This window comes from Tursiops truncatus, chromosome 3 (genome assembly GCF_011762595.2).
Source record: "Tursiops truncatus isolate mTurTru1 chromosome 3, mTurTru1.mat.Y, whole genome shotgun sequence".
Lineage (NCBI taxonomy): Eukaryota > Metazoa > Chordata > Mammalia > Artiodactyla > Delphinidae > Tursiops > Tursiops truncatus.
Window position 1 is genome coordinate 32,215,957 of NC_047036.1, and position 23,058 is coordinate 32,239,014.

At 40.0% G+C, this 23,058-nt stretch overlaps 1 protein-coding gene across 2 annotated transcripts in view; it reads right to left on the reverse strand.

The window, feature by feature from the left end:
- FYB1 (FYN binding protein 1) overlaps positions 1–23,058 on the reverse strand; it is a 192,796-nt gene that overhangs the window by 137,192 nt on the left and 32,546 nt on the right. Inside the window, exon 1 of one of the 2 annotated variants that reach the window (XM_019930114.3) lies at positions 5,217–5,460. The exons of the other annotated variant lie outside the window; for it this stretch is intronic. The gene's annotated coding sequence lies outside the window, so the exon portion shown is untranslated. Of the gene's footprint in view, positions 1–5,216; positions 5,461–23,058 lie in introns of those variants that run through there. 2 annotated transcript variants of the gene reach the window in all.

The following is a 23,058-nucleotide window of genomic DNA, read 5'->3' on the forward strand; positions in this document are numbered from 1 at the left end:
TCAAGTATCTTTTCCGATCACAACGCTATGAGACTAGATATCAATTACAGGAAAAGATCTGTAATAAATACAAACACATGGAGGCTAAACAATACACTACTTAATAACGAAGTGATCACTGAAGAAATCAAAGAGGAAATCAAAAAATACCTAGAAACAAATGATAATGGAGACCTGATGACCCAAAACCTATGGGGTGCAGCAAAAGCATTTCTAAGAGGGAAGTTTATACCAATATAATCCTACCTTAAGAAACAGGAAACATCTCGAATAAACAACCTAACCTTGCACCTAAAGCAATTAGAGAAAGAAGAACAAAAAAAACCCCAAAGTTAGCAGAAGGAAAGAAATCATAAAAATAAGATCAGAAATAAATGAAAAAGAAATGAAGGAAACGATAGCAAGGATCAATAAAACTAACAGCTGGTTCTTTGAGAAGACAAACAAAATTGATAAACCATTAGCCAGACTCATCAAGAAAAAAAGGGAGAAGACTCAAATCAATAGAATTAGAAATGAAAAAGGAGAAGTAACAACTGACACTGCAGAAATACAAAAGATCATGAGAGATTACTACAAGCAACTCTATGCCAATAAAATGGACAACCTGGAAGAAATGAACAAATGCTTAGAAATGCACAACCTGCCAAGACTGAATCAGGAAGAAATAGAAAATATGAACAGACCAATCACAAGCACCGAAGTTGAAAGTGTGATTAAAAATCTTCCAACAAACAAAAGCCCAAGACCAGATGGCTTCACAGGCGAATTCTATCAAACACTTAGAGAAGAGCTAACACCTATCCTTCTCAAACTCTTCCAAAATATAGCAGAGGGAGGAACACTCCCAAACTCATTCTACGAGGCCACCATCACCTTGATACCAAAACCAGACAAGGATGTCACAAAGAAAGAAAACCACAGGCCAATGTCACTGATGAACATAGATGCAAAAATCCTCAACAAAATACTAGCAAACAGAGTCCAACAGCACATTAAATGGATCATACACCATGATCAAGTGGGGTTTATTCCAGGAATGCAAGGATTCTTGAATATATGCAAATCAATCAACGAGATACACCATATTAACAAATTGAAGGAGAAAAACGATATGATCATCTCAATAGATGCAGAGAAAGCTTTCGAAAAAATTCAACACCTATTTATGATAAAAACCCCGCAGAAAGTAGGCATAGAGGGAACTTTCCTGAACATAATAAAGGCCATATATGACAAACCCACAGCCAACATCGTCCTCAATGGTGAAAAACTGAAAGCATTTCCACTAAGATCAGGAACAAGACAAGTTTGCCCACTCTCACCACTCTTATTCAACATAGTTTTGGAAGTTTTAGCCACAGCAATCTGAGAAGAAAAGGAAATAAAAGGAATCCAAATTGGAAAAGAAGAAGTAAAGCTGTCACTGTTTGCAGGTGACATGATACTATACATAGAGAATCCTAAAGATGCCAGAAACCTACTAGAGCTAATCAATGAATTTTGTAAAGTAGCAGGATACAAAATTAATGCACAGAAATCTCTGGCATTCCTATACACTAATGATGAAAAATCTGAAAGTGAAATTAAGAAAACACTCCCATTTACCATTGCAACAAAAAGAATAAAATATCTAGGAATAAACCTACCTAAGGAGACAAAAGACATGTGTGCAGAAAATTATAAGACACTGATGAAAGAAATTAAAGATTATACAGATAGATGGAGAGATATACCATGTTCTTGGATTGGAAGAATCAACATTGTGAAAATGACTCTACTACCCAAAGCAATCTACAGATTCAATGCAATCCCTATCAAACTACCACTGGCATTTTTCACAGAACTAGAACAAAAACTTTCACAATTTGTATGGAAACACAAAAGACCCCGAATAGCCAAAGCAATCTTGAGAACGAAAAACGGAGCTGGAGGAATCAGGCTCCCGGACTTCAGACTATACTACAAAGCTACAGTAATCAAGACAGCTTGGTACTGGCGCAAAAAGAGAAAGATAGATCAATGGAACAGGATAGAAAGCCCAGAGATAAACCCTGGCACATATGGTCACCTTATCTTTGATAAAGGAGGCAGGAATGTACAGTGGAGAAAGGACAGCCTCTTCAATAAGTGGTGCTGGGAAAACTGGACAGGTACATGTAAAAGTATGAGGTTAGATCACTCCCTAACACCATACACAAAAGTAAGCTCAAAATGGATTAAAGACCTAAATGTAAGTCCAGAAACTATCAAACTCTTAGAGGAAAACATAGGCAGAACACTCTATGACATAAATCACAGCAAGATCCTTTTTGACCCACCTCCTAGAGAAATGGAAATAAAACCAAAAATAAACAAATGGGACTTAATGAAACTGCAAAGCTTTTGTGCAGCAAAGGAAACCATAAACAAGACCAAAAGACAAACCTCAGAATGGGAGAAAATATTTGCAAACGAGTCAACGGATAAAGGATTAATCTCCAAAATTTGTAAGCAGCTCATGCAGCTCAATAACAAAAAAACAAACAACCCAATCCAAAAATGGGCAGAAGACCTAAATAGACATTTCTCCAAAGAAGATATACAGACTGCCAACAAACACATGAAAGAATGCTCAACTTCATTAATCATTAGAAAAATGCAAATCAAAACTACAATGAGATGTCATCTCACACCAGTCAGAATGGCCATCATCAAAAAAATCTAGGAACAATAAATGCTGGAGAGGGTGTGGAGAAAAGGGAACCCTCTTGCACTGTTGGTGGGAATGTAAATTGTTACAGCCACTGTGGAGAACAGTATGGAGGTTCCTTAAAAAACTACAAATAGAACTACCATATGACCCAGCAATCCCACTACTGGGCATATACCCTGAGAAAACCATAATTCAAAGAGAGTCATGTACCAAAATGTTCATTGCAGCTCTATTTACAATAGCCCGGAGATGGAAACAACCTAAGTGTCCATCGACAGATGAATGGATAAAGAAGATGTGGCACATTTATACAATGGAATATTACTCAGCCATAAAAAGATACGAAATTGAGCTATTTGTAATGAGGTGGATAGACCTAGAGTCTGTCATACAGAGTGAAGTAAGTCAGAAAGAGAGAGAGAAATACCGTATGCTAACACATATATATGGAATTTAAGAAAAAAAATGTCATGAAGAACCTAGGGGCAAGACGGGAAAAAAGACAGAGACCTACTAGAGAATGGACTTGAAGATATGGGGAGGGAGAAGGGTAAGCTGTAACAAAGCGAGAGAGAGGCATGGACATATATACACTATCAAACGTAAGGTAGATAGCTAGTGGGAAGCAGCCGCATAGCACAGGGAGATCAGGTCGGTGCTTTGTGACCGCCTGGAGGGGTGGGATAGGGAGGGTGGGAGGGAGGGAGACGCAAGAGGGAAGAGATATGGGAACATATGTATATGTATAACTGATTCACTTTGTTATAAAGCAGAAACTAACACACCATTGTAAAGCAATTATACTCCAATAAAGATGTAAAAAAATAAATAAAATAAAAACTAATGACAATAGATAATGCTATGGATTGCCTTCTTTGCTAGGAGCTCGTAATAAACCATGAAGACGTTATTGTTATCCCCATTTTATAGAAAAAGAAACCAAGGCATGGGGCAGTTCAGTAATTCACCCAAGGCCCATAGCTGGTGAATGGCAGACCCCACCCCCCATTCAAACTCAGATCTTGATTTTGGAACCACAGCCTTAACTTTGCCAGTAGGCTACGGTCCTCTCCCACATCCTTGTTCTTAGAAATGTTCACCCAGAGGCAGCCCGTGCTAACACCTCAGACCAATGAAAGGTCTTGTCTACTCCCCCTGAGCGTGCTCTCTCTCTCTCTCTCTCTCTCTGTCTCTCTGTCTCTCTCCCTCTCTCCCTCTCTCGTTAACATGGGATTCCAGTACTAGAAAGAAAACGTGAGTTTTAAGGCACAGTAAGGCTAGAACAAGCTTCAAAGCAATCGCTTGCACTCAGCTTCTGCGCCACTAGGTGGCAGTGTGGCTGCTCGATGAGGCCACCATCACTTTCAAGGATGTAGAATTTCCCCCCAAACCACCTTTACTGAACTTCAAGTCCAGGAAAGGGGCCTCTGGATTCCCACAGGAGCTGGGAAACGTTTAAAGTGCACTGGTAGTTAAATAAATGGATGGAAATAACATGCAGGCACCATGGGTTTGAACTTTTAAAATAATTTCCCAAGAGAAATGGAGTCCTTCCCAGATATTTCTGTTTGAAACAGAAGGCTAACTTCTCCACGGTGTCCCATGAATACACCGCGATTCCTTTGACATTCATGATCAACTTTAATGGAGCATTTTTAAAGATGTGGTTTTATTGGAAGGAACAATCTCATCCTCCTGCCCTTCATTTATCATTAATTTCTTGGAGCATGAGAATCTGAAGTTTGTGCCCCATCTTGTACATGCACATGTTTTGATCAACATAAAATCTCCCCTGACAGTTTCTCAGCATGGACAGAAAAACACAGCCATGATTTTGCCTTGTGTTCATAAACCTATCTATTTTTCTACACAGAATAATCCCTAATGCCAAAATATTTAAAGTGGCAAATATTAATGATCTTTTATTATATATTAGTACACAATAAGTATATATAATTTTATACTCACTACAACCCTGTGAGGTAAGTACTATTATTATCCTCATTTTTTTAGAGGAGAAAACTGAGGCACAGAGAGGTTAAGTGGCTGGCCCAAAGTCACACAGCTGGTAGGAGACAGAGTAAGAGGCCTATGCTCTTCTTTTAATTACCTCATTGTAAGTTTAGTTAAAATGGGGGAGGGATGGGGAAAGGCCCTGTGATTCTTTTCATGAGAGGTAGCAATTCATACAAGTGGGCCAAAGTCTCCAACTAAATTTTGGAGGTACCGGTTGCTCTGAAAAGATTTCCTCGGATGGCTTGTAGCAGTTTGTCATCATTTGTCCCACTTTGCCAGGATTCCTTCTGAGAAGGCAGGGCTGATGGCAGCAGAGCCCCCTTTCCCTAGTCTGTGTAGGAATTCCACATGAATCCCCACTTCCTGCCAGCTCCTTAAGCTTTGGGGGAAGGTGAGGTTTGTTCCTCTTCATCAAACGGTAAGCACAGGCTTGTCAGTAGCCAAGATGAAATCAATTGTCTGTGCCCAGTTAGGACCATGGCTCTGCTTTTGTTTCAAGACTTACTTCATTTAATACCAGCAGCACCAGAGCTTGGAACAGGCATGTGTGACAGGCCCTATCCGGTTATGAAACAGCAAGTGACAGACACATTTTTATCTGCTTATCACCCTTCTGGTTACAATGAGGCTGAGTTGTGGTGTCTGATGTCCACCTCTTCTGCTATTTGCCAACAGAACATGCTTTTCTGTCAATGATTCCAGCCAGCACAATCCGTGCTGCCAGAATGTGGAGGCGGTACCTTTTCCTTCTGTAAAAAAAAAAAAAAATCACACATTGGTTTGAAAAAGGAAACCTGGATAGAGCTGTTACCTGAACTCCTGAAGCATGAAGTGGGAGGGTGGTCTCATTGAATAGGTCTTCCTGGGGCCAGGGGCTGGGCTCACTCACTTTTGGCTGTTGTGTCTGCTTGGCATGTAGAATCCAAGCCCTGTAGCACTTTCTGAGCCCTGGCCGGGAGACATTCAGGGCAATGGTCGAGAGAGCCACTCTTCCCCGCTCCCTGCCCCACCAGGCTGACTTAGACAAGAAAAGTTCTATTGTGCCCTCAGGATATTGAGTAAGAAGGAGGAGAAAGAGGGGAACTAAAAAGAGTCTATTCGGCCTGAATGCTTCTGCTGACAGTCCGACCAAGCATGTGATATATTTAAAAGAGCAAAGCGAAGTCAAGGCTCTTCTGCTGCCACCATGGATGTCAAAGGGAAGAAGCCGGAAGGCCTTTGGTTCTGTAAGCTGCTTGCGCACCCGGGGTTGTCCACCTGCCGTGGAGGTCAAGGACGGGGGGCTGTGACTAGGGATGTCCACTCCAACATGTGGAATGTTTGGGACCCAATTGCATCTGTAGTTGGGAGGTGAAGTGGGCTGCTTGACTGCAGGGACTGAAGGGGATTGCAGCGGGTGGAAAGCCCAGTGGATTCACTCTTGTCTGTTCTTGGTTAGACTTTTCTTCAAACTCTGGAGAAAATGGAGTATTCAAATGACAATCCATGTTAAGAGACTGCCATTGGCACAAAATGGGATTTTAAGAAATTGTGGCTATTAAATTAACCTCCCCTATCTCCCTTCTATTCATTCATTCATTCATTCATCAGTCATCCATGTTAAGCACCTACTGTATATGCCAGCCCCGTGCTAGTCAGAAAGGTGAATGAGACGAGGCTCTTCCCCTGAGTGGTTTATAGTCTTGTAGAGGTTATGCCAGGAATGGCCACTTTCCTTCTTATATAATTTTCCTTTCTTCCGTAGGGTTGACAGACTTTGACTTGTGTGCCCAACCTGGCCTGTGGCCTGTTTTGCAGAGCCTCAAGGTAAGAATGGGTTTCCCATTTTTAAAGAGTTGTAAGAAAAACAAAGAAGAAGAAGAGCAACAATACATGACAAGGACTATATATGGCCTAAAATATTTACTATTTGGCCCTTTGCAGAAAATTTGCCAAAGCCTGTTCTATAGTAAGATAATTCTTGCTTTTTAGCCAGGCATACAACTACAACTACATTTTCTACCCCTCTTGACACTAGCTGTGGCCATATGACTAAGTTTTGGACCGTGGGATCAAGGCCGAAGAGATCTGAAGAGCTTCTGAATCTGAAGTGCTTTTAAGCTGGGTCCACCATGCTTTTCTCTGCCAGAATGCTGTGCGGGCCTGAGCCATTCAGGTTTATTGATGACTAGGGCTTATTAATACCCTAGTGATGGCAGAGCCAGAGATGGAAGGAGGCTGGGCCCTGGCACCAGAGAGCAACTCTACTATCCCTGGATTTACTGGATGGTTATGAGGGAGAGAAAGAGAAAGAAGAAAAATGTTAACTTTTTTTTTTCACTCTCTAATTTTTTCTTTTATTGGAGTATAATTGCTTTACAATGTTCTGTTACTTTCTGCTGTACAACAAGGTGAATCAGCTATATGTATACATATATCCCCTCCCCCCTGGACCTCTCACGCACATCACCCCCTCATCCCACCCATCTAGGTCATCGTAGAGCACCAACTGAGCTCCCTGTGCTGTACAGCAGGTTCCCACTAGCTATCTGTTTTACACATGGTAGTGTATATATATGTCAATCCTAATCTCCCAATTCGTCCCACTCTTCCCTTGCCCCCCATGTCCACAAGTCCATTTTCTATGTCTGCATCTCTATTTCTGCCCTGCAAATAGGTTCATCTGTACTGAAAAATGTTAACTTTTGAAAATCAGTCTTATGTCTCTGCTCCTGCACCAACCTGCCCCTGATGTCAAAATCAAAACAAAATCCTAGAACCCAAAATGTGCCCTGTCTTCATGGAATGCATCTCCTTTCTTTTCTTTCACCTGGTTAAGTCCCACTCATGCCCCAAAGCCCAGTGTAGACTTATCACTGACTTCTGACCTCAGTCCCTAGAGACTGGGGAAGGTGGCCTGCCTTTCTTTGGCTTCTGTGCTATCTTTTAGTTGTTGGAATCTGTCTCTCTCTAGACCTTGAGCTCTGTAAGGGTGGTCTGCGACATTTTGGTCTTTGATTCCTAGCTTCTAGTACGGTGCCTGGCACACAGAAAGTACTTTATAAACATTGTGGAATTGAATTAATTTATGAGAGGCCAAGGATGGCTTCCTGGTTTGTGGGGCAGTTGATTTTTTTATGCATTTATCCCAGGTAAAGGTGAGTCTAGCAATTTCTACCTCTGAGGTGTAGACATAAATTTTGCTTTCCAAAATGGGGAGAAGAAATATACACATTTAGAAAGATTATATTTTAAAAATTGACTATTTTATTGGGTTTGGATGGTAACTCTGTTTGCTGATAGTTCTGAATAGGTTTGAAGATTTAATAAAAACAAGTAAAAAGCCATGAAGCCAGTTTAGTAACATGATGATATGTTCCTGAAATAAATGGAAGTATGGACATTTTCCCAAATCTATCTTATCTTGAGCTAATCTTATAATTATGGAATAATAAGCACTCGATTTTTTCCTATTTTTATAAATCCTTCTAAAGGAAAATTTGTGCAATAATCTGTTATTATTGATAACAATTACATAATAATGAAGATAAAAATTCCATTGGGTTCTCCCCATTCCTCTCTATGTTATATAGCTTATAATCAATAAGTGCAAAAACAAAAACACTGTTTTTGGTGTCAACCTCTTTTACCATATGCTCTGGATACATGTAACCAATTTTCTGAACCAACAAATTAATATAAGACTTTCAAGATGTGATATAGCAGTAGTATTTTTCCCATTATTTAGAGGAAAGAATACAAGATAGGAGGGGCATATTTTTTTTCACATATAATCCTTCTTGAGGTGGTGTTAACGGAAGGTAGAGTTGGAAAGAATTACTTGTACTATTTTTTCTTAAAGGAACCAATAATGTAATATGGGGTTAGTAACTGAATATCTACTTTTCATTATTTTTGTAGTTACTCCCTAAAACTTTTCAAAAATTACAAGGAACCCTGAGCAATAAAATAAAAATAAAATAATTCAAAGTTTTCTTAAATCAGATGTTAGATCTTATATTACATCTGCTACAGAATCATAGCTAACACCTCAGTGCTTCTGGGTATTTTATTAAATGTTTAGGGCTCTCCCCCGCCCCCAGCAAAAGCAATTCTAAGCAAATGATGAAGATCTCAGTGAATAGGTCATTCTTCGTGCACCTGAGTGCCAGGCTTTTTCTTCCCCATCCTGATCAATTCTGTTGTGCCACACAAGGAAATAAACTACTATAGGAGGAAAATTAGTGAGTTGGGGGATTATGGATGAGGTTGGAGGAAGTCAGTTTACTCAACTCGTGACTACTGGTAGCAATACCTATTTAGGATATCAGAATTTTGGTCTTTATAATTCAGGCAAATTCTTCTACTATCCTTATCTCATCCCATCCTCTCCTCTACCCCAGGCTGAGGACCTTACCCTATCTCTATCTGGTAATTACTACCTATAGCACTGGCCTGTTTATACCTATGGCCCGCGAACAAGCTTACTTTTCTGATTCTAAATGAAAATACTGTGTATTATAGTTCTTACACTTTAGCAATTAAGACGTTTACTTTCCCTCAGTTAAAAAAAAATGATAAAGTTCATCTTCTAGTTCCGATGGGAGTGACACAAAGCCGATGGCCAATCCAACCACCGCTCAAGGAGAGGTGATCTGCTTCCGGGGGCTACGCCCGCTCTGCTGTGCCATTTAGAGCCTCTAGCGACTTATTCAGAAAACAAATCCTGAATGTGTTTGAGAGTGAAAATGATTTGGCCTGAAGTTAGCGTTTCGCGCAATCCTGATGGCTTCCTTTCCTAGGGGCATCAGGGTGTAGTGTGAAGACACACGGGACGGGACGGGCGGGCTTCGACCTTCTGCTTGCTCAGCACGCGAACGCCTTGGGCAGGAGAGCCCGAGCCCCGCACCGCTCCAGACTATGGAGCGCAAGATGAAGCCACGCCCTTCCAACAGTTCGCCCTTGCCCTGCTCCGTATGCCTGAGTGTCGAGCATTCTGTCTCTAAGCCAATGACGTCCTGATCACAGGTCATCGAAGGTGCGTGTTCCTGGAATGAGTCTACTGCCTGCCGTCAGAAACACCCTACTGCCAGACACACTGGCGATTAGGATGAGAATGCATTGTGTAAGGCTAGCAAAAATATATATATATTTGAGCATGTGCCCCTAATATCTGGGTATTTATTACTGATATCTATCTATCTATCTATCTATCTATCCATCCATCCATATATCTTGCTTTGGGAATATACTTTACCCATTATAAAATGTAAACAAAAATAGAAAAGATGAGTTTTTTTAAAAATCTAGTATTTCTAACAATTTCTCTTCATGCTCAACAAACTGTCTTAAACCCTCCTTTGAAGGGTCCTCCACTTTGGAGGCCACTAGAGAAAGGAGTGGAGAGAGGAAATTGTAGCACTAGGAGTCAGCAAAGGGCACAGGGGCATCAACAAAACCAGGGTCCCCTAGTGGTTGGTTCCACACATTCAAATGGATTCACCACTCGCTTTCTGTAGCAGGCAATCCAAGCACACCCTCTGTCTGATCCAAAGGCTGGCTCTTCAAACTGTTCTGCCCCAATGCATGGCCTCTCCTGGGTCTCTCCTGGGTCTGAGGCTCTCACTACTGCTCTCTTAACCAGGTAACCACCTAAGGAACGTTGTCACTTAAATGTCCAGCAGGCATTGCAATCACCTATTCACATGAGACCGAAACATGAGCCCAGAATCAGCTTTAGCCTCCCTCCTCCAACTCCCAGGCTCATGTCTCCACTGCCCATCCTGTATTCTCTGTCTCAAGAGCTTGCCCTCCTGCCCCACTGCGCTGCCTCCATCACTTCCTGCCTCTGTAGCTGCGGTGGCCTCTTGCAGAATTGCTCTGCCTCTGATCCTTCCTTCTCAGGCCTATCAAACATGGTCTTCCTATGATCGACTGGATCATGGTTGCTTAAAGCCCTCCAGTGGCTCTCCAACCCTTCAGAAAAAAAAAAAATTAAAACCCCTCACCATGGATGAGACGCTCCTTCACCCATTCTTGGCATACCTCCAGGTGCACGTGGCAGAGCTTCTGCTTCTCTCATTGCCATACAGTTCCCCATCCTTCATCTGGTTAACTCAGCCTCCATCTTCAAACCCCACTCAGAGTTCACCTCCCCACCCCTACCCTAAAGCCTTCTATGACCTTCCCTCTGGGTGTCCGGAGAACTTATTGCCTCAGTGATAACGTTTTATGTTTTGGTTCTACTAGAATTTGCCAGGGGTAGGGCCCCATGCTTAATTTATCTGTGTGTCTTTAGAATAGTAATCCTCAAACTTTAGTGTTCAGAAGAATAGCTGGAGGTGTTTTTAAAATAAGTGTGATTCCAGATTGAGCAGGTTTGAGGTGGAGGCCAGCCACTGGCATTTGTAACTAGATCCCTCTCCCTAGTGACTCTCATCCAATTTCTCCTCAGACTTTCACCAGGTATCAGTGCTACGACCTTCAATTAATAGCAGTGAGAGAAGGAATTCTCTTTCTCTTTCTCTCATCTTTCCGTCCTTGATAAATGAATGCACTAATATGGGCTGAGACAGACCATATGCTTTTGGAAGTGGAACCTTTGACGGACTACGCTAGGGTGCAGAGATGTACCCCACAGTGTGAAATTGGCCTGGGGAACTGCTTTCGTTGCCTATGTGTGGGTGTGTGGGTGCATACACCCCTCCACACACACACTCATTCATATAAATCATATTCATTGCCGACAATTAAAAATAGTTTTGAAAAATAAAAGAGGGTAGAAGAACTCTTCTAGATTAAAAGATACCAAAGAGACACAGCAATGAAATACAGTATGTAAATCTTGATTGGATCCTGGTTTGAACAAAAAAAAAATTATAAAATAATGTTGGGACAATTGGAGAAATTTTCATGTGGGCAATTCAAAGATAAAGAAATTGTTGCTCTTCTTAGGTGTGATAATGGCATTATGGTTAAAAGGGAGAAGGCCCTTATTCTTAGGAGATGCATGCTTAAATTTTTACAGATGAATTGTCATGATTTGCACAACTTACTTTCAGATGGTTCGGGAAATTATTTATACATATACATAAAATATGGCAAAATGTTAGCAATTGGGTGAATCTAGCTGAAGGGAATACAGTTGTTTGCTGTGCTATTGTTCAAGCTTTTCTGTAGATTGAAAACTTTAAATATTAAAAAAATGGGGAAATGGAAAACCTAGAGTGATTTCACGTAATTATTTATATTTGTGGCTTTCATTGAAAAGTCCAATTTCCCGATAAAACAGTTGGCAGGAGTTTCACGGAGCCTCCACAATTTGCTGTGACTACTTAGCTCATTAAAGTCACCTACCTGGCCAGAGGAGGCATTTGATTTGCAACCCATGAGATGAAGGTCAAGAGCCCTTGAAATTCTCCTCCTGGACTCTCTTTATAGGATTGTGTCTCTTGAATCCAAGAAGACTGATCTAAAGTGTCTTTTGTTGGGCAAGTCCTTCCACCTTGAGGAGGCCAAGTGGGAACCAGGGAACCAGGCTTGGGCTCACACCATGTAGGCTGCATCTGTTCTTGGCACACACAGAACCTAGAGCATCTCTCCAAGATCAACAACCAGATCAGGATATGATGTGAAAGACCCAGTCAGCAGCAATGGGTCACTCTTAACTGGAGCAGTCATCATGTCCATCTAATGGGGTTTGGGATCCTGGCCTCACAAGTCAGGATGAACAGCACTGACCTTGGCTAGTAGGTAAAGAAGTAACCCTAAGAGAATCACAGTGAAATCATGATGGAGTCTATCTTTGGGAAGGCTTGAGGAGGAATGATGACTGATGTCAACTTCCTATATACAGTTTATTCTTTTCATATTAAAAAAGACTTTAAGCAAATATGACAAAATTCTTGGCCATGGATCCATTGGTATTTGTTATATACTTTTTTTGTGCTTTTTTCTCTTATTTTAAAAATTTCTCAAAAACAAACAAACCAAAATATTGCTTCTACCTCCTACAAGTGTTCCATGCCCTGGATATGCAAACTTGGGAAATGTTGTCCCCTACAGAAATGTGCTGTCAGTCTCTTTCCAGAACTGAAGGAAGCAGAAGTAGAATCATAAGCCCTAATTTTCCTGAAGACAAAGAACCACAGATTTTAATTTTAAATCACCAGGGTCAATGTTTTTTGATACTGTATTTCCCCTTAATTTCCCAGCAGTTAAAGGAAGAGGTTAGCAAAGGAAAATACAAGACAAAAAATGTGGGAGATCTTTCTTATGTATGATATAATTTCCCTTTTCTTTTTTCTGACTCTGGAAACTAGTAAAGTAAGATCCCTCACTTATGATGTAAGCTCCCCTCTTTTTTGATTTTGGAAGCTAATAAAATCTTAAAACACAGTTCTTCTACTACAATTGATGACTTTAGCTAAGCATAGCCTTTTCTCACTATAAAATTAGGCAGGTTCTTTTGGCCCATTCTAATTCTCAGCAATGCATGAAAATAAAGCAGGATAGTAAAGGGGGTTTGTCTAGTGGTAACATCATGCAGAGGGTCTCATCTTTCTGTGGGACAGGGTGTGGCTGCCCCACAAGACTGGGGTCAGTCCTGATTGAACGTCCCACCTCATGGGCTGGGATGGGGCCTGGGCTGATTAAAAGAATCTGGGGCTTGGGATCCCAGGCGTGGGGAGCTGAGTCTTTTAGAGAATGGGGAATGGTACTCTTTTACTAATGGAAGGACTTAAAACACCAGTAGGACTATGAGCCTTGTTGGGATGGGCCTGAGTTTATACTATCCCCATGGAGACAGCTGGCTGCGTGCACATGATGCTAAGCTGATTTGTCCTGCAGGCTCTGCTGTGTGAAAGGAGAAAACCCAAGGAGAAACCAGTCATCACCCAGAACCAAATGCAAGGACGGCAGAAACTAGTAACTCTCCTGAGACATATAAGTTTATAGGCAATCTCAGCAGAATTAGTTGGAACCCTAAACTTCTTTAAGTCTGATCAAGACGGGTGAGTTTGGGGCCTATTCTTGGAGATTCACTTTTGATATTTATGTTTGCCATTGCTTAGGGATGTAAGTTGGCCTGCTCTGTAAAATTGATAATTATGACTACCTTTTATTGAGGGATTAACGTGTTCTAGGCAAGGCACACAGGACTTTATGTATATTATCTAATTTCATCCTCGTATGATTATGATGCCTGTTTTTTAGATAAGGGCACTCGGGTTTAGAAAAATAAAGTGAGTGACCTAAGGGGCTGAAGAGGTCCGCAAACTTAAATTTGTGTGTTGGTCCAGATCCACTTTCTTAAATACACCCAGTGGCTCTCAAATCTCACTTCACAACAGAATAATCTAGGGTACTTTTAGCAAATGCTGATGGCCGGGCCCATGTGGCCCAAGTAAATTTTATTATTTGGGTGAGGTGCCTGGGCATCTATTTTCTTTAAAGCTCCCAGATAATTCTAATGTTCAGTCAGGATCAGGAATCTCTGACTTACCTTGCACAGCTTCCGGTATAATCAAAACTGTCCTATAGTGTGGTAGGCAAAGTAATGCCCCGCCTACCAAGATGTCTACATTCTAATCCCTGGAACTGTAGATATGTTACTCTACATGGCAAAGGGGAATTTGCAGGAAAGTGATCTTGAGATGGGGAGATTATCTTGGATTATCCAGGTGGATCCAATGTACTATATGGGTCTTATACAGGGAATAGGGAGGCAGGTGTGCCAATGTCATAGTGATGCAGTCTGAGAAAGACTCTATCAGCCCTCACTGGCTTTGAAGGTGGAAGGAAGACATGAGCCAATAAATGCGGCAGTCTCTAGAAGCTGGAAGAGGCAAGGGAAAAGATCCTCCCTTCGGGCCTCCAGAAGAAACACAGCCCTGCCCACACCTTGATTTTGACTCAGTGAGACCCATTTTAGAGTTTTGCTCTATGAAGCTATGAGACCATAAGTTTGTGTTGTTTTAAGCCACTAAATGTGACCTTTTGCTTATACTGGAAGTGGTATAGTTATGTGTCAGACAATTTTACATATGCTGATGGCTCTCTATCCAACCATCCATACACCTGCCTACCCATTCACCCACCCATCTATCCATCAATTCAGGAAACATTTACTGAAAACCTACTAATGGTGTGAGGCAGGGATTGTCATCTCCATCTCACAGATGGGTAAAACAGGCACAGAGAAATCGACAGCTGAGGCAGGACTTGACTCCTAGTCTTTGGATCCCTGAGTGCACTGATCTTTCTCTGTAGTATGTTACCTCTAGAATTTCTGGTTATTAGAATCCCAGGCCCTGTGAGTAAGCATTCAAATATGGCCGTAGCTGACCAATAGAAGAAATATTGTGGTGCATGGAGATTTCTGTAGCATTCTTCAAGTCATAAAGCTGGTGAAGTGAGTTTGCCCTTCATTGCTGTAAGGCTGGCTCTGGAGTAGTCATGCCTAGATCAGTGTTTGGTGTCTTCTCTGACCTCTATGGCATGGGACACCTAGCAATGATGAGGTCACATTTGGCCTCTCTCTGAGATTGGTTCCTATAGCAGCATAGAACCCAAGATCTGAGATTGGGCTATAGCTGATTTCAAAAATTTTAAAAGCTGTAGAAGACTTTCTTTTAAATGAAATTTGTGTTAATAAAAGATATAAGTTAGGACTTCCCTGGTGGCGCAGTGGTTAAGAATCTGCCTGCCAACGCAGGGGACATGGGTTTGATCCCTGGTCCAGGAAGATCCCACATGCCGCGGAGCAACTAAGCCCGTGCTCCACAAATACTGAGCCTGTGCTCTAGAGCCCACGAGCCACAACTACTGAAGCCCGTGTGCCCTAGATCCCACGTGCTGCAACTACTGAAGCCTGCGTGCCTAGAGCCTGTGCTCGGCAACAAGAGAAGCCACTGCAATGAGAAGCCAGTGCACCGCAATGAAGAGTAGCCCCTGCTCGCTGCAACTAGAGAAAGCCCGCGTGCAGCAATGAAGAACCAACGCAGCCAAAAAAAAAAAAAAAAAAGATATAAGTTAAAATCACTCCAGTAGAGGCAGAGATGTCAAAACTCATTTCTCCTACCCCAACCCGCTGATGTGTCTCCCTGGAATTCCCAGGACTCCTCAGGGCAATTTGAAATTACTGGGCTAAAGTATTAGTGGAGAGTGGGACGTCTGGTTGCCCTAGGCTAGCCACACTAAGAATGGAGCATAACCGTGTACAAATATCTTTTCACTTTAACAGGAAAATATACTCATTTTATATCATGATATTGATTGATATTGATTAGGAAGAGGAGGAAGATAAATATGAGAAGAGCTATTAATCAAGAAATACTTACTTAGGGAGGCAGTGTGATGAAATAGAAAAAGGTGTTTAGCTCAGAGCCAAACAACGCTAGCCGCCAGCCCCAACTGCTGTTACTCTTGGATTGCTGTGTTATTTTGGACTAGTCCCCTCATCATTTTGAGCCTCAAGTTCAAGGATTAAATTAGATGATTTATGCAAAAGCACTTGGCACAGTGCTTGGCACATGGCAGGTATGGAATAAATGTTGCATCTGTACTGAGTACTTTTCAGGCTTACAAGGCATTTTATAATCAAAGATGAATAAGAGAAAATCTCTGCTGTCAAGAAACTCAAGGCTATTTGGAAAAACAACACATTTTTGGAAAATTCATAGTATAATGATTGCTACAGAGCAGTAGAGTTCAAGCACCAAACAAGAAGTCCAGACATGAGAAATCATGCACTTGAAGTGATCCTGAAATGCCACTTGAGGCATGGCCAGGGTTTGGTGGGATGAGAGACAAGGAGAACAGTGTAAACAATGGGAGAAAGGGTGCTAATAAGGAGGACCTCAGAGGCTACATAATTCTGGGAGGTGAATGGACAAACAGATAAGTATTTCTCTTCACCGAGTGGAGAACTGATAGAGGGAAGTCTATGTTCTCACAGAGTCAGCAATTCCCACATGCACCCTGTCCACCTAGGTGTCAGGCATTAGCCCACATTGCCATCGATGTGGTCTTTGAAGGGGTGTAAAGGAAGGTTGGATCACCCAAGTAATAATAGATTTTTAAATAGGTGAGGAGACTTGAAAAGTGACTGTAAGCAGGATACAAGCCAGAAGAGAAGCTACAAGACACAGAGAAGTACATCATCAAATATTTCGGCTTAGTTCTGAGCTCTTGGGAAATGCATCAGTGTAGAGCAATTAGGAGCGGTAAACTTCTTCTGAGCCAAAGATAAGATTGGTTGAAAAAAGGAGACTGAAAGACATCTATTTGAGAATATGCACACAGGCACACAAACACACATGCACGTGAATACCAATGCCCTTCAATAGTCAGTTTTTATTGAAATGAACATTGCATTCTTGTATAAAAAGGATCAATTTAGTATAAACATTCCTGGGAAAGCAGTATTACTAAAAATACATCATGTGAAGCTAAACGAACTAATAAGCCATTAGGAAAATAGTCAGGGCTGATTTGGGCACCAGTCTACCCATTCCCTTTGCAGTAACCCACAGGTGCAGCAGGTCTCAGAAGTAGCATCCGTGCGCTGTGATCACACGTCCAACCTCAGCCCAGGTTGCCTACAGACCTGACCATGTTCTCAAATTAAAACTGAATTGTCATTACCTACTGTCTAGCACAGGGAACTCTACTCAATACTATGTAATGACCTATATGGGAAAAGAATCTAAAAAAGAGTGGATATATGTATATGTATAACTGATTCACTTTGTTGTACACCTGAAACTAACACAACATTGTAAGTCAACTGTACTCCAATAAAAATTAATTTAAAAAAACTGAATTGTCATTGAAAACCATTGTAAGTATGACATTTTAGAGTAAATATTTTATGAAACAACACAATTTGTATGCAACTGGAAAGAGTTGGCACATATTTGGCTGGCAAATGAATGGCTTGGTTAATGAGAAGAGAGTGAAGTAAGACTTAGATGCAGCCTTCAAAGAGCTATGTGTAATTAGTTGATTGGATAAATAACAATGGTCAGCATTTTTAGCAGAGTCTTCTGGTCAAGCTTAGAAACAGGGTTCCATTTGCTTTTTCCCTTCCTCAGTTAATCATTGTTTGGGAGCCTATTTATTTTATATTTACACTCATATTCTAGTACAGTGGTTCTCAAACTCTTTGGTTTCAAAACCACATTGACTGCTTAAAAATATTCATTGCAGCACTATTTATAATAGCCAAGGCATGGAAGCAACCTAAATGTCCATCAAGAGATGAATGGATAAAGTAGACGTGGTACATATATACAATGGAATGCCACTCAGCCATAAAAAAGAATGAAATAATGCCATTTGCAGCAACGTGGATGGACCTAGAGATTATCATACTAAGTGAAGTAAGCCAGACAGAGAAAGACAAATGTCATATGACATTGCTTATATGTGGAATCTAAAAATATATATATATATATGTATACAAACAAACTTATTTACAAAACAGAAATAGACCCACAGATATAGAAAACAAACTTATGGTTACTGAAGGGGAAAGGGGCAGGGAGGGATAAATTAGGAGTTTGGGATTAATAGATAGATAGTACTTACTATATATAAAATAGATAACAAACAAGGACCTACTGCATAGCACAGGGAACTATACTCAATATTTTGTAATAACCTATAAGGGAAAAGAATCTGAAAAAGAAATATATATATATATGTATATATATATATATATGTGAATCACTTTGCTGTACACCTGAAACTAACACAACATTGTAAATTAACTATACTTCAATAAAAAAAAAAATTGGAGGACCCTAAACAGTTTTTGTTAAGGTGGGTAATAGCTGACAAAATTTTCATTTATTTATTAATTCATTTAAAATAACGATAATAAATTATTACATTTATGTAATAATTTTTATGAAAATATACATTTTATGAAAAATGTATTTTCCAAAACAAAAAATTTAGTGAGAGGCATAGCACTGTTTTACATTTTTGTAAATGTCTTCAATGTATGGGGTAATAGAAAACAGCTGTATTCTCATATTTGGTCTACATTCAATCTGTGGTGACATATTGTTTTAGTTGAAATATATGAAGATATGGCCCCATGCAGATATGCAGTTGGAAAAGGGAAAACTAACTTAATAGCCTTTTCAGATAATTTGGGGGTCTCTGGAAAATTCCACTGAACATTCATGAGAGAATGAGAATGAAAAAGACAAATAAAATCTTAGTATCATTATGTAGGTAGCTCTGACCTTGTGGATTCTTTGAAAGGGAGTTGGTGATTCCCAGGGGGTCTTCAGACCATACTTTGAGAAGCCCTGCTCTAGCCTTTCTCTAGCTTTATACGGGCCAGATGTATTTCCAGGGGACACTGGGTTTCCTGTTATCTGTGGATGATTCTTCAAGTAAACTAAGTGTGCACTCCAAATGCATGATATTCAGGCTTCCAGGCTTGTTTCTAGGTATTCTAACAGAATCTTCCACCTAGTTCCATTATAATGGCCCCATGACCACAGCACACATATGTCAGATAGTCTGATTTTGCATGAAACTATGAGGAATCTGAAAAAAGGTCATTCATGGAGGTTGTTTTGTTTTTAACTGTATTTTTGTTTTATTGTTAATATGATTGACTTGAAAGACTTAACTCCAGGCAAGGAGACATTTGTTAATCTTAGTTAATTTATTTAAAAATACTTATTGGTAAACAAACAAACAAAACTTATTTGTTATCTCCTATGGGGCCATGTCCTAGGTAATGGGATTGTAAAACTGAATCAAACAGCCCTATTGTGCCAAAGCTAACAATCTTTGAAATATGAACAAGTAATCACAAAACCATACAGTTCTTAAACATAAATGCAATGATCAATTTAAATTCCATGGAAGAAAAGAGGTCAATTGGCTCGTGAAGCAATGGAATTACTTTCCTGTTTGTATTACAACTAGGAATGGAGGCAAGAAGTGATGACTGTCAGAAAGCTTGAAATGAAGAGGGAATTATGGATAACACCCTAAGGAACAGCTTTTCCTTTCCCAGTCAGTGCTGGATCTTAAAAATATTTTTCTTGAGAAATGAACAAAGGTGACATTTTTACCCTTTGGGCTTAGAAGCGGGTCATTGCACATTTCGAAAATAAATAACTCCTGGCTGATTTGATGCAGATGTCATTCACAGCTGTCCAAGCAGGGGCAGAGGGGGTGTCGACAATTTGCCACAAATTTACATTTAGAATTTGGCAGAATTCATGAAATGTAGATTACTTGTGTATAGAATAGCTTGCTTCTCTATATGCTGCTTAAATATTTCCTTTTTTTAAAAAAAAATTGTGACGTCAGACAACTGAGTATCTAGTATCTGTATAGGAGCTGCCATCTTTATCCTACACAACTTGTTAAACATTTCTAAGCACTTATTAGGCACCAGGTATTACACTGAGTGAATAAAACGTGAACAAGACCTTAACTTAGCTACTCATTTACCAGAACTTGTAGCTAATATATCATCAGCTGCTATGAATTACATCAAACATACATATTTTTCAACAAAACTTAGAGGAGTGCTGTCCAACAGGATATTTTGTAATGTAGAAATGTTCTATATCTATGCTGTCCCATGTGTAGCCATTAACCATTTTCCACTACTGAGCACTTGAAATGTGGCTAGTGCAACTGAGGAATTGAATTTTAAATTTTATTTACTTTTTAAAAATTTTAATTTAATTTAATTTTTTAAACATCTTTATTGGAGTATAATTGCTTTACAATGGTGTGTTAGTTTCTGCTTTTTAGCAAAGTGAATCAGCTACATGTATACATATATCCCCATATTCCCTCCTTCTTGCGTCTCCCTCCCACCCTCCATATCACACGCCTCTATGTGGTCACAAAGCACCGGGCTGATCTCCCTGTGCTATATGACTGCTTCCCACTAGCTATCTATTTTACATTTGGTAGTATATATAAGTCCATGACACTCTCTCACTTCATCCCAGCTTACCCTCCCCCCTTCCCGTGTCCTCAAGTCCATTCTCTACATCTGCGTCTTTATTTCTGTCCTGCCCCTAGGTTCTTCAAAACCATTTAATTTTTTTCTTTAGATTCCATATATATATGTTACCCTACAGTATTTGTTTTTCTCTTTCTGATTTACTTCACTCTGTATGACAAACTCTAGGTCCATCCACCTCACTACAAATAACTCAATTTCATTTCTTTTTATGGCTGAGTAATATTTCATTGTATATATGTGCCACATCTTCTTTATCCATTCATCTGTCGATGGACACTTAGGTTGCTTCCATGTCCTGGCTATTGTAAATAGAGCTGCAGTGAACATTGTGGTACATGACTCTTTTTGAATTATGGTTTTCTCAGGGTATATGCCCAGTAGTGGGATTGCTGGGTCATATGGTAGTTCTATTTGTAGTTTTTTAAGGAACCTCCATACTGTTCTCCATAGTGGCTGTATCAACTTACATTCCCACCAACAGTGCAAGAGGGTTCCCTTTTCTCCACACCCTCTCCAGCATTTACTGTTTGTAGACTTTTTGATGATGGCCATTCTGACTGGTGTGAGATGATATCTCATTGTAGTTTTGATTTGCATTTCTCTAATCATTAGTGATATTGAGCATTCTTTCATGTGTTTGTGGGCAATCTGTATATCTTCTTTGGGGAAATGTCTATTTAGGTCTTTGGCCCATTTTTAGATTGGGTTATTTGATTTTTTGATATAGAGCTGCATGAGCTGCTTGTAAATTTTGGAGATTAGTCCTTTGTCAGTTGCTTCATTTGCAAATAATTTCTCCCATTCTGAGGGTTGTCTTTTGGTCTTGTTTATGGTTTCCTTTGCTGTGCAAAGGCTTTTAAGTTTCATTAGGTCCCATTTGTTTATTTTTGTTTTTATTTCCATTTCTCTTGGAGGTGGGTCAAAAAGGATCTTGCTGTGATTTATGTCATAGAGTGTTCTGCCTATGTTTTCCTCTATGAGTTTTATAGTGTCTGGCCTTACATTTAGGTCTTTAATCCATTTTGAGTTTATTTTTGTGTATGGTGTTAGGGAGTGTTCTAATTTCATTCTTTTACATGTAGCTGTCCAGTTTTCCCAGCACCACTTATTGAGGAGGCTGTCTTTTCTCCATCATATATTCTTGCCTCCTTTACCAAAGATAAGGTGGCCATATGTGCATGGATTTATCTCTGGGCTTTCTGTCCTGTTCCATTGATCTAGCTTTCTGTTTTTGTGCCAGTACCATACTGTCTTGGTTACTGTAGCTTTGTAGTATAGCCTGAAGTCCGGGAGCCTGATTCCTCCAGTTCTGTTTTTCTTTCTCAAGATTGCTTTGGATATTCTGGGTCTTTTGTGTTTCCATACAAATTGTGAAATTTTTTGTTCTAGTTCTGTGAAAAATGCCATTGATAGTTTGATAGGGATTGCATTGAATCTGTAGATTGCTTTGGGTAGTAGAGTCATTTTCACAATGTTGGTTCTTCCAATCCAAGAACATGGTATATCTCTCCATCTGTATGTATCATCTTTAATTTCTTTCATCAGTGTCTTATAGTTTTCTGCATACAGGTCTTTTGTCTCCTTAGGTAGGTTTATTCCGAGGTATTTTATTCTTTTTGTTGCAATTGTAAATGGGAGTGTTTCCTTAATTTTTCTTTCAGATTTTTCATCATCAGTGTATAGGAATGCAGGAGATTTCTGTGCATTAATTTTGTATCCTGCTACTTTACCAAATTCATTGATTAGCTCTAGTAGTTTTCTGTTAGCATCTTTAGGATTCTTTATGTATAGTATCATGTCATCTGCAAACAGTGACAGCTTTACTTCTTCTTTTCTGATTTGGATTCCTTTTATTTCTTTTTCTTCTCAGATTGCTGTGGCTAAAACTTCGAAAACTATGTTGAATAATAGTGGTGAGAGTGGGCAACCTTGTCTTGCTCCTGATCTTAATGGAAATCGTTTCAGTTGTTCACCATTGAGAACGATGTTGGCTGTGGGTTTGTCATGTATGGCCTTTATTATGTTTAGGTAAGTTCCCTCTATGCCTACTTTCTGTAGGGTTTTTATCATAAATGGGTGTTGAACTTTGTCCAAAGCTTTTTCTGCATCTATTGAGATGATCATATGGATTTTCTCCTTCAGTTTGTTAATATGGTGTATCACATTGATTGATTTGCCTATATTGAAGAATCCTTGCATTTCTGGGATAAACCCCACTTGATCTATTTACTTTTAATTAACTAAAATTTAGGGACTTCCCTGGTGGTCCCTTAAATTTAGGCAGATTTAAGAATCCACCTTCCAATGCAGAGGACATGGTCGATCCCTGGTTGAGGAACTAAGATCCCAC